Raw genomic sequence first — 13,223 nt, forward strand, 5'->3', positions numbered from 1 at the left:
ATAAAGTAATACTTCGTATTTCCGTGGACAGCGTAAGTGGTACTGAAAAGTAGGCTTTCAACTTGCGATAAATATTTAACTCTCAAAAACAGTGATTTGTTTTCCCAGTAAAATAACTAATGTCGTGGAAATGAGGATAAATGTTTCGGATAACGATGTCGTAATCATACTGCACTGAATGGAATGTGTTTTTGAATTTCACTTTTTGTGTCGAAACTCACTTTTAGCCATCTGTTTCAGCCATTTGAATACGAATACTTCCTTCGTATACAATTCCATCGAAGAAGCATATATTTTCGACTAAAGTTGAATAAAATTACGGTACTTCAACAGATTATATGTCAGTGATTTAATTTCATGAATAGAGGAAACCTAAAAAGGAAAATTTACTTCTACGAAATGGAAGATAATTTAACAGGTAATATCGCAGAGTGAAAGTTATAGGCAGTACGGAATAATTAGTCTGAAGTCTGATTATTTTTTACACTAAGGATATATTTTTGAGCTCTTACCGCAACATCTCATTATTCAAAGAAAGGTTGTTAATATGTCAGTAATGTTATTCACTAGATTCAATGAATGTGAAGATGAAAGCAAGAAGGAAGATTAGGATTTAACGTCCCGCTGACGATAAGATCATTGGTGACGGAACACAAAACTCTGAAATGGAGAGGACAAACCGGCCGCATCCTTTTCAGAGGAACGAAACCGGCATTTGCCTTACACAATTAAAAGAAAATAAATTTAAATCTGGATGGCTGGTCGGCGATTTGAATCGCCGTCCTCACGAATACGAGACCAGTGTCTTACCAGAACGCCTCCTCGCTTCGTTATATTTGGCGGTGATAACAGAATTGTACGCATGAGAAATTCACATTCGAGAATAAATTTTATAATACTTGGACTCAGAGGCAAATCTTTATTAAAATGGAAAGGCACATGTCGCGATTTGTTTAAATTTCGCAATCGCATCCACAGGCTAAGAAATTAATCACGGCTACCAGTGGAGAGAATGTTACAGTAACCATAATTCTGGATCTCATCTCTCAAATACGACCTGAAAATTTGAATCTAATGCCCACCTCTTCGTACAAATCGCAGACAATAAAAGAGCATTTTGGCTGCACGGGCCTTTGATCTCAGAATGTCGTTTTTTTGCTGTGACTTCAGCTTTCCCCCACATGAAAAATAAATGTAAAAGTTCGAAGCACTGAAATCTGTCGCCGCTTGCATCTGTCCCCGCAGAGCGCCATGTGTCCCATTAGTGTCGGAAGCGGCTCAGCACTATACGTTGGCGTCATAGCTGTGAGATAATGGTGCAGCTGTTCTAAAGTGTCGTCTTCCTTATCAAACTAACGTTAAGCTAATGCGTTTATATGGGGTGAGTCAGGAGGAAAGGTACAAGCTTTGAGGTGTGATAGTATTAGTGATTCTGTAAAAAAACTTCAAATGAAGATATGCCCTTTTCTTAACCGTATATAGCTGTTTTTAAAAGTCATCCTTCACCAGCACTCGCACGCGAATACAAGCTAAGTGATATTAGGCTACGTAGTGTTGTCTTTACTGACCATTTCAAAGCGCACTTCACTTGTGCATGGATCAGCGACGAGTCCGTAGAGTAATTTCTTGACCACCGAGGTCACCCAGTCTTGCTCCATTAGATACCTGCATTTAGGGTTGACTTAAGAGCGAAGTCTACAAGCGCAGAGTGGACATATAAGAGGAGCTTCTCGCGCGTATTTTGCACGCGTCTGGTCAAGTAAAGGAGGATTCGATCTGGGACAGGCTAGCCTTCCCAAATAAGCTCAGATCAGCACCTGTCTACAAGACCTGCAAAATGCACTGTAGTTGATGGTGGAATTTTCTACATCTTTTGTAAGGAAATGTTCACTATTAAGCCGGCCGGAGTGGCCGTGCGGTTCTAGGCGCTACAGTCTGGAGCCGAGCGACCGCTACGGTCGCAGGTTCGAATCCTGCCTCGGGCATGGATGTGTGCGATGTCCTTAGGTTAGTTAGGTTTAATTAGTTCTAAGTTCTAGGCGACTGATGACCTCAGAAGTTAAGTCGCATAGTGCTCAGAGCCAAGCCATTTCACTATTAAAACAACCTTAGATGACAATGCTTAATTTACTATCACCTGCATTTGTCCTATTCCCAACTGATTTAATTAGTTTCCTCGGAAACTGTTAAGAACAGGACTTTTGTTCATATGACGATTTTTGTGCGGAATTCTAATACTGTCACCAATCAAAGCACGCACCTTTCCTCCTGACTCGACCCGTAGTTTGATTACAACTCTGAAACTATTATTCCTCTGCTTAAGTTAGGATAATTCGCTGCTTCATCACACATACAAACCAACATTTCTGGCCACTGGAACAAACGAAAATGTAGGTCTGAATAAAACCAAACTCCGAGGACGTGTAGATCTACGTACTAGTGATGAACAATAAAGATTGCATATCTCGTGCAACGGATAACGTCAGTTTTACGTCGCGTTCATTTAATGCAGATCCATCAAATGAAATGAAAGCATGAAAGTAAGTGTCATTCTAAGACCTCGATGACATAGGGTGCATTATTAGTGTGTAAGTGAGGCAGAATGATCGGGCTCCGGTAAATAGGCTTGTCATAACATTCCCTTTCCTGTAGTGCAGCGCATGCTGCTACTACGAAGGTTATGCGTCAATGGAACTAGTCAGCAGAAGATTCGCACAGTTTGCTTACATGATTGTAACCGTTGAAGAACTTGTCCAAAGTGTTGGGTCCATGCTGGTCCACTGGGACGGTTCGATTTCGGATTTGTGGCACGCAAGCCATTGCCTCAGTTTGCATTATGGAGAAACCACAAACATGACCGACTGCTATACGTACGTGAATGTCGTCGCTGGCGCGCTCAGACGGATTCACTTCCACTCACTTTACAGTGATGGTTGCATACGTGTCAAGACACTACGGCCGTGACTGAAGTCTCATAGCCCACACTGTTGAGCGACATAACGGACATATACCGAATATGATGCTTTGAGCCACCATTAGATACAACATGAGATCTCGACTAATACGTATCGAAGTCTGTAATGTTGCAATTTTTTGATTAGAGAAAGTTGAAGCTAAGATGTACCGCCTGTACTTCAGAAGAACAACGTCCGGCCAATTGTGGATGATTCGCTGGTTTGCACATTCGCCCAACGTACAATCCATCGAGTATGTCTAGAACATCACCGATTTAACTTGTTCTTCGATGTCCTTCAGCAACTACTATTGACACTCTTAGGAACTCGCATACAAACTGCGTGACTCAGGGTTCATAAGTGACATGACTCCACTTTCACATATTATGGACGTTCCGCTCTATAATTAACTCTCGAAATAGGAGATGATATACTATTCTGTAATAGAATGTCAAATCAAACACCTTTCAGCCGTTAATTTCCTAACTGTTATTTTATTTGGGTACCACTTTCGGTGATTTACTACACCATCTTGAGGCCCCTGTGTACAGACAACAATGTTAACGGTGTGACAAAGATAACCAAAAAGGGGGTGGTGCCAGTCTTATATACAGTGGTAATATGTAATATAAGAACATAACACCAAGCAGTACATTGTTGTTTGTACACAGGGACCTGAAGATTGAGTAGTAAATCTCCGAAAGTGGTAGCGAAATAAAATAAGGTTGGAAATTAGACGGCTGAAAGGTGTTTGAATTGATTTCCGCCGGCCCGTGTGGCCGAGCGGTTCTAGGCGCTTCAGTTTGGAACCACGTGACCGCTGCGGTCGCAGGTTCGAGTCCTGCCTCGGACATGGATGTGTGTGATGTCCTTAGGTTAGTTAGGTTCAAGTAGTTCTAAGTTCTAGGGGACTGATGGCCTCAGATGTTAAGTCTCATAGTGCTCAGAGCCATTCGAACCATTTGACTTTCTTTATTAAACAGCCGAGTCCCGTATCCACCTCTGAAGAGATCGACATACAGAGACTATTCTGTAATAATACTCATGAAAAATGTTCAAATGTGTGTGAAATCTTATGGGACTTAACTGCTAAGGTCATCAGTCCCTAAGCTTACACACTACTTAACCTAAATTATCCTAAGGACAAATACACACACCCATGCCCGAGGGAGGACTCGAACCTCCGCCGGACCAGCCGCACAGTCCATGGCTGCAGCGCCTCAGACCGCTCGGCTAATCCCGCGCGGCTAATGCTCATCCGTGAACTGATATACAGTTGTTCAGTTACATAAAATTCGCACCAGTTATTCTTTTTTTTTTACATAATGTTCACAAATATTATTGAAAATTAGTACCTGATTGTAACTGCGCCCTTTATAGCAAATTAATAAAGCAGTTGGATTCCATAGTTATGTCATACCCATTGTCTGATCGAAAGTATTCGCACGCCCATTATTGCAGATTAATAAGGGGAGTATGCACCCTTCAGTGAGGTGTCTGCCTCCGGTAAATGGCAGAGCCCAAACCAGAGGAGGTAGTGATGTTAAAGGCTGGAGCGAAGTCGACGCTCTAACTCATCTCAAACGTGTTCCATTGGGTTCAGGCAGGGACTCTGTGCAGATCAGTCCATTTAAGAAATTGTACACAAACTACTGCCTCACAGATGCAGCTTCATGGCAGGGTGCATTGTCATGCTTATACAATCATCGTCTCGAAACCGTTCCTCTGCAGTATTCATTACACAACACTATAAAATGTGTTCATATCCTTCCGCATTTGGCAGCTTCTTTAGTGCAATAAGGGGGCTGCTCTCCAACCACGAGCAACACGCTCATACTCTATACCACTACCTTGTTAGCACTACACAAGATGCAGATAACGTTCTCCAGGTATTCACCAAACTCAAGTCCTTCCCTCGATTGCCCACAGGGTACAGCATAATTCATCACTCCAAATTACTCTATTTCAGTCGTCCACTGTCCAGTGGAATCTCTCTTTATATCACCTCAGGCGTCGCTTAGGACTGATTACAGAAATGCATGGCTTGTGACGAGCTGCCCGACCATTGTGTCCCACTCTTTTTAGCTCCCTACACGTAATCATTGTGTTAGCTTTGGACTGCTGGTCTTACTTTGGTACTCAAGAGTGATTCCTTCCACTGAATTCATGCAATTTTTTTACAACCACCCTCGGCAATGCTCGGCGGCCGCTGTCCGTCAGTACATGAAGGATCGTGGTTTAACTGTGTTTGTTCCTCCGCGTTTCCGCTTCACAGTCACGTCCCTAACAGCCGAGTTTGTCAGGGTTACAAAGGTAGAAGTGTCCCTGTTGCATCTGTTAACCACTTGACATCCAATCCACGTTCGAAGTCACTGAGCTCTCTTGACCGACCCATTCTGCTGTTACGGATTCGTTGCTGACAACACAATACTCCCCGACTCCTTTTATAACGGCGAATCCGCCTCGTGACATCTAGTGGTCAATTATGCATTACGTAGGGGCGTTCGGATACTTTTGATCAGAAAGTGCACATGAACATTTTGATCTTACAATATCTCCCACCTACTTGTTTAGCCTGCACGGTTTTCGGGAAATATGTAAGCATCGACTTGATCTGGTATGTTTAGTTTATTTCTGTTCCGTACTGTTTCTCAGGAATGTTTTGCTGCAGAATAGAGTCTTACCAGGTTCCAATGGTGGGTGCACGTTGGGTTACTGAATCACTACGCCTACAAAATTTATTTGCTATATTTTAATAAAATGGGACCAATTATCTTGTACCTTCCAGTCACCAGTCACACGTCCGAACAATAGGTGTTGTCACCGGCATGGAAGCATGGCACATCCGCAGTGCAGCCTCAAAAAAATGTTCAAATGTGTGTGAAATCTTATGGGACTTAACTGCTAAGGTCATCAGTCCCTAAGCTTACACACTACTTAACCTAAATTATCCTAAGGACAAACGCACACACCCATGCCCCAGGGAGGACTCGAACCTCCGCCGGGACCAGCGGCTGCAGCCTCCTCTCCGCTCCTTATTTCCTTGCGTTCTACTTAGATACCGTCATTATCTGATCACCGTCTTCATCTTCATTTGCAGTCATCTGACAAACTTCAATAGTTGTATACCGCCATCTTGTTTCCACTGGTGAGGCTGTAAGTAGGCTGTTTATGTTTTCTTATTGGTAACGCCGCGTAGCACTCTGTATGAAAATCACTGGCTGTGCTGTGTGCAGTCTGTGGCTAGTTTGCACTGTTGCCATTGTAGTGTTGGGCAGTTGGATGTGAACAGCGCATAGCGTTGCGCAGTTGGAGGTGAGCCGCCAGCAGTGGTGGATGTGGGGAGAGAGATGGCGGAATTTTGAGAGCGGACGATCTGGACGTGTCTCATTAAGAAAGAGTAAATTTGTAAGAGTGGATGTCATGAACTGATATATATAATATGACTTTTGAACAATATTAAGGTAAATACATTGTTTGTTCTTTATCAAAATCTTTCATTTGCTAACTATGCTTATCAGTAGTTAGTGCCTTCAGTAGTTTGAATCTTTTATTTAGCTGGCAGTAGTGGCGCTCTCTGTATTGCAGTAGTTCGAGTAACGAAGATTTTTGTGAGGTAAGTGATTTGTGAAACGTATAGGTTAATGTTAGTCAGGGCCATTCTTTTGTAGGGATTTTGAAAGTCAGATTGCGTTGCGTTAAAAATATTGTGTGTCAGTTTAAGCACAGTCATGTATAATTGTTCAAAGGGGACGTTTCAAGGCTTGTTCCCAAAAACGGCCAAAATGATTTCTTTTAATAAAATAAGTGAACTGTAAGAAGATTACTCACATGCCATCTATTTTATGAAGCGTTCCTGCGAAACGCTATACCAAAGGTCTCCATAAATAGAAAATTGGAGTTGTGATTAAAAGTTTTTCCAAATCAAGAGCTCGTTGTCAAAGCGATAGGTCAACTGGAGAATGGAAAAGTGAAAAGTGAAGAATGCCACCGAGAAGTGTCAGTTCAGGATAAACTAGGAAAGTTGCACTTACCTAGTATTGCACATTCTCTTGCGGTACAACATAATTAGAGGTGAACAGAAAGACTTTAGTTACATACTGAAAACTACTGAAGCCATGAATAATTACTGAAAAGGAAACAAATACACAAACCTTTGTTGTGGAATAAGTCAAGAGGAAGAAATATAGCTGACCAATGAAATGGTTTGCTACGGAAATATAATGCAGTTCGACAACACGTGGACCCTAAGATGAAATTCGCATCTCTTGATAGCTTGATTAAAACTACCACTACGGTCGCAGGTTCGAATCCTGCCTCGGGCAAGGATGTGTGTGACGTCCTTAGGTTAGTTAGGTTTAATTAGTTCTAAGTTCTAGGGGACTGATGACCACAGATGTTAAGTCCCATAGTGCTCAGAGCCATTTGAACCAAAACTACCAGCTATCTGTAAATGATCTTTATTTTTCCGCTGCCAATCAATACACAAGGATTTAAAAAACGTTATATATCGCTTTCAGTTCTTTTATTGGCCTGTTTAACTGGATTGTTCGGACTTTTCTTTGCTCTACAGTGGAAATAGTGGGTCTTCTTTAAATACAAAAAGTTAAAATGCGTTCCGTTTCCTCTAAGATTGATGCTGCATTCAAAGAAATATCAAATCTCATCCAGAATGAGATTTTCATCTGCAGCGGAGTGTGTGCTGATATGAAATTTCCTGGCAGATTAAAACTGTGGGCCGGACCGAGACTCGAACTCGGGACCATTGCCTACCAGATGGTAGAGCACTTGCCCGCGAAAGGCAATGGTCCCGAGTTCGAGTCTCGGTCCGGCCCACAGTTTTAATCTGTCAGGAAGTTTCATCAAATCACATCTTTGTCAAATAGCAATTGGGTAATTATTATGCAGGAATTTCGTCCTTCTTTTAGAACTATTGACTGATTTGAGAATTTTTCGTTTTATTTATGGGAACGATACATGAATATCTCATCATGCGATACGTTTTCCAAACATTAACTGTTAATTCTTCCGTTTCTACAGTTTACTGATGCCCGATCATAATACCGCAGGACAATTACCGCAAGCAAAACAGTGAAATACTTGTACCGTATTGAGAGTACTCGTGGCAGGAATCCATTTATTTTGAAAAGGCGGTAAGTGTCTCATATTTTGATTATGTAGCATCACAATATATTCCTCTACACCTTCTGAAAGACAGTCGACGAACGTTTTGTTATGACCCGTTGGTCAATTACGGTGCACCCCCGCATTCTCTGGTGGTGGTATTTATTTGTATAATTTGTTTTTTAACAACAGTTGCAGCATTCCGCTGATCAGAGGCACCAGACAAGGTTGGACAGCCATAAAGGTCAGCAGAAATTTCTTACTTCTTACTTGTAATTTGCGACCTGTGCATCACTCATCTACATACGAGTATTTTTATACTGTAGTTATAACAGCTTTCAGTTTACGAATGTACCACTTTGTCGACACCTGAGTTACACAAACGATAAGTATGCCTAATCCATGTCCTGGTCTCAAATCACCGTAAATCGTTGAATAAAATCGGTGCTTCTACCATGCGCTTCATATCTGTGAAGAATAAAAGAGGAAGCAGACTTTCAGAAGGCATAACCGCGACATGAAAGTAACCAGTTTTTGTAATTCTACAGAGTAAAATTACAGAAAGACGCCAACAGATGTAGTTTCAAAAATACCGACGGATAATTAATTAATTGAAGATCTATACTGAAATTCATACCATTCTATTTTCTTGCGTTAGGGTGTTGTTTGGCCACCTTCCCATTCGCTATGACGACAGAAAATAGAAATATATGCTTCAACTCAACAGTTACGGGGACACTTCGAAAGAAAATACGTTTCTAATGACAGCAGCAGTTGTACATATGTACACAACAGTTACTGAAATGTGTTACATTTAGGTTATAGAAAAAAGATATCGGTTTACTAAGGCGAAAAGCCGTTAAGAATTGTAAGAAGAAAGAGCGCTTTATTTCTGTTAACGTCATACAGCGAATGATTATGTCACATACTGAATTTCCAATCTTGTATTAGGTTCAGATAATGTTGTACCCATAGAAAGGATATCTAATGACAAAAAGAATTCATCAACATTTGCCTCCATCGGTGCATGGACTCAACGTCCTACAACCACATCGAATAATCAACGGAATATACAACTCAGATATGAGGCAAACTGGGAATTATCATGATCATAAAATAAATGTTCTTTGGAACCTACTTTTCTTCGGGAATCAAAATAAAAACTCTCGTTATATATTCTGAATTGAGGGAAGACTAAACTATTGGACGTCCTCAAATTATTCCGTTGATATTGCAGGTGTAATAGTCCGAAAAGTGGTGATGGAGACTACTAGGACCCATCCTGTTAACGGCATATCATGGTGAGCCAAATTTTAATTTATCCAGCAGCGGCACATGTTTACGTGAGCCATAATAGTACCGGCGTATGTTATCTAGAGGTATAATTTTTAAAGAAATGCTTCCATTAAATTTCCTGTGAGCACAATGACATGTTTTATACACTGAAGTACTGCAGAATGAGCTATCAAATTTTAGTGGATAACTTGTTAAAATTATTTAGAACTACGGCGCCCAGCTTCAATGGGAAACTAATGAAGTTCGATTTAAAAACACTTCATATAAACTTGTGGAAAAGACACAAGGTACCGACACTAGTTGTGACTCATCCTACCTCATATCAACACTGACAATCGGGTTTCACGTGATATGCATAGCGAATGAATCTGATGTCAAAACTCTGGGAATAGAGAATTCATCATCAAATAACTCTCTCTTCGTACTGAAGCTTCTGGCTAAATCAGAGTCTTATTGACTTAGTAATGAGAAAATGACACAAAAGTTTTACTGATGGCATGGGAAACGGTGTTGGTGCAAGCAGTAGGTAACTAATTAGTGTTAACGGGAGAATTTGAGTAAGCCTGAGGGTTTACTTGGTTTCTTAATTCACGTGTATACTGAAATTTTTCATTTCATTCTTAACTCAGGGTAATTTATGCTTAATTAAAAACTCTACCCATACTGTCAGACATTTATTACCGATCTTTGTTTCATTATTCATGTTTGAACTGTTCTTTAACTTATCAAAAGCACTGTCTCAAGCTTTTAAAGGAGAGCTGAGGATATGAAAAAAATAACTCCAAGCGCTAATCCCCAATAATGCAACCATCATTGTAGTCCGTGGTTCAAAAATAACAGAGACCCATAACAAGATTTTACGAACGCTAGATTTTTTGATAAAGTAATTTTCTGAAGTATGAATGAACTGTGAACGTAAGTTCAGTCTTTACGGAAACCAAGTATGCCCGTGGTTAATTGGAGTCTAAGTATTATATCATATAAAAGGCAAGTTCTATCAAAATCTAAGCACGGCCCTGTCTTGCTTACAGCACAAGGCTGAACATTTGTTACGACTGTGGTGATCGCACTATCTACAACCAGACGTTCTGCTCAGTTCCTCAAGGATAATTTCTTCATCCTTTACGTGTAACTTGAGCCTGCGAACTAAACACTTACCACCGCTCATTAGAGAACAATTAAATTGCCTGTCGCCCAAAGATTCCTTCGTGCAGTAATTTGTAAACTGCATGCAGACCTAGTAAATAAATTTTATTGTTGTAATTATGGAACATTTCAACTTGAGGTCTCGAATAAGCAAATCATGTGGGGCACGTGTTTATAAAATAGCCATGTTTCCCCAACGACGCTGGAGGCGCTACCTTACAAACTATAAATAACTATCTTTTACGTGTACAAGGTAGATCTTTTCCTGTGGGATGACATGAAGTCGTTGGTGCAGCAATTTCCCATAGAAACGAAAGAGGAACTAGTTATAGGGTACTAGGTGTTTCTGTCCTTGTACAACGTACACAACAGGTATATCTGAGGGAGTATGCTAAAATAATTTGCGACATTGTAATTCATGCATTAAGACTGGCGGTCGACTTCTTAACTGTTGCTATGAGCGGAAGTTGCTGTTGTAAGGCGTAAGTTGCCCATGCCAATAAATAATTCGGATATTAATTGTCGATAATTGATTCCTTACCTCAACGTGCGTCTTTCAGGACCCTCTAGCAACGCTACCATTGTGACCGTATGGGTTGTGTGTGTGTGTGTGTGTGTGTGTGTGTGTGTGTGAGAGAGAGAGAGAGAGAGAGAGAGAGAGAGAGAGAGATTAAGCTTTACATTATATGTCGGACACGCTGGCCTAGTGAATAGTTGCACAATGAATTGACCCTTTTACTTCTCTTAAGCGCGATCTTCTACGGCTATTTATAGGATACTAGCTGAGAAACTGTAAATCGCGCTCTGGACAAGTATGTAGCGAGTCAGTGGATTAAGGACGGAAAAGACCCAGCGTCGTTTAATAGCAAAATTCAGAAGACGCTGAGGAAATAGCGAATGTTGCCATCTTGGTTCAAAGAAGAACGCGCAAATGACGACAGGAAAATATAAGTAGAAATTTCGGCATCTGTAAAAAAATCTATGAGTGAAACAACAATAACTTCCTACGTCATACGTTAATAAAAGATCTTGCCGAGAACCCGAGAAGATTCCGGTCCTACGTAGAATCGCTGAGTGAATCGAGGACTTCCATCCAGTCACTCATTGATCGGTCTGGTGTGGCAATAGAAGATTACAAAAGGAAAGATGAAGTTTTAAATTTCGCGTTTAAGAAATCATTCACGCAGGAGAATCGCACAAACATACTTATGGAGGACATAGCAACAGGCTTCCCCGGCGTAGAGAAGCAGCTAAAAGATTGAAAACAAATAAGTCGTCAGCTCCAGATGGAACCCCAGTTCGATTTTACAGAGAGTATTGTACGGCATTGGCTCGTTACTTAACTTGCATTTATTGTGAAACTCTCGCCCAACACGAAGTCCCAGGCAACTGGAAAAAAGTGCAGGTGACACATGTTTATACGAAAGGTAAAAGAACGGACCCGCACAATTACAGACCAATATCCCTAACATCGTTTTGCTGTAGAATTCTTTAGCATATACTCAGTACAACTATAATAAATTCCTTTTAGACGGGAAAGCTTCTGTCCATAAATGAATCCGGATTTAAAAAGCATCGCTTGTGTGAATCTCAGGTTTTCCTTTTCTCGAACGTTTTCGTACGAACCATAGATTAAGGGCAACATCTAGATTCCGTATTCCTATATTTCCGGAAAGTGCTTGACATAGTACCCCACTGCAGACTTGGAACGAACGTACGAGCACACAGGATAAGTGTCCAGAGATTTGAGTGGGTGGAAGCAAAAATGGTTCAAATGGCTCTGAGCACTATGGGACTCAACTGCTGTGGTCATCAGTCCCCTAGAACTTAGAACTACTTAAACCTAACTAACCTAAGGACATCACACACATCCATGCCCGAGGCAGGATTCGAACCTGCGACCGTAGCAGTCGCACGGTTCCGGACTGCGCGCCTAGAACCGCGAGACCACCGCGGCCGGCTGGGTGGAAGCCTTCTTAAGTAATGGAACCCAGAACGTTGTCCTCTACGGTGAGTGTTCATCAGAGACATGGGTATAAGGGTATCACAGAGTGTCACAGCGAAGTGTAATGTTATTTATGTTTAAAGTTTGTTGCAAGTCGCTCGCTTATTGGATGAATATATTTGCGCCCGCCGTGTTACTCTTCTTTTTCACCCCTACTCGTTTAAGAAGCATGTGGTTCTCACCTCCCAACCCCCCCCCCCCCCCCCCCGCCCCGCCCCGCCCTACCCAAAGTGCTTGTATACAAGTAACAAGTGGTACGTGTATCAAATTTGGTTGAAATCGATCGAGTACTTCAGAAGAAGAACATTTGCCCGGTACATACATTTTTATGAGATACAGAGACATAGGAAACGCACACTTGATTTTATTCGTATACGCGTGACACACCAACTTGATTCACATGTAGCTTTGGAAGGAGGGAAACGAAAGTATGTGAGGTATAAGACGAGTAAACGTGTGCCGTCTTTTCTTTCCAGTTTTTTTACTCATTTAAGAGTAGTGCTTCTTGCAAGGAAGATGAACAATTATGTATTCAAAACAGTATAATCATTTCCAATAATCAATACCATCCTTAATCACTCAATACATGATGAATGACAGTCTGCTCAGTTGAGGAACTTGTGGTGTCACCGCCAGACACCACACTTGCTAGGTGGTAGCCTTTAAATCGGCCGCGGTCCGTTAGTGTACGTCGGACC

General features: G+C 41.3%; 1 protein-coding gene across 1 annotated transcript in view; it reads right to left on the minus strand.

Moving 5' to 3' along the window:
• LOC124556454 (homeotic protein distal-less-like) overlaps window positions 1–13,223 on the minus strand; it is a gene marked incomplete at its 3' end in the record, with an annotated part of 298,563 nt that overhangs the window by 246,920 nt on the left and 38,420 nt on the right. The gene's annotated exons all lie outside the window — the stretch shown is intronic.

Source organism: Schistocerca americana, chromosome X, assembly GCF_021461395.2.
Source record: "Schistocerca americana isolate TAMUIC-IGC-003095 chromosome X, iqSchAmer2.1, whole genome shotgun sequence".
NCBI lineage: Eukaryota > Metazoa > Arthropoda > Insecta > Orthoptera > Acrididae > Schistocerca > Schistocerca americana.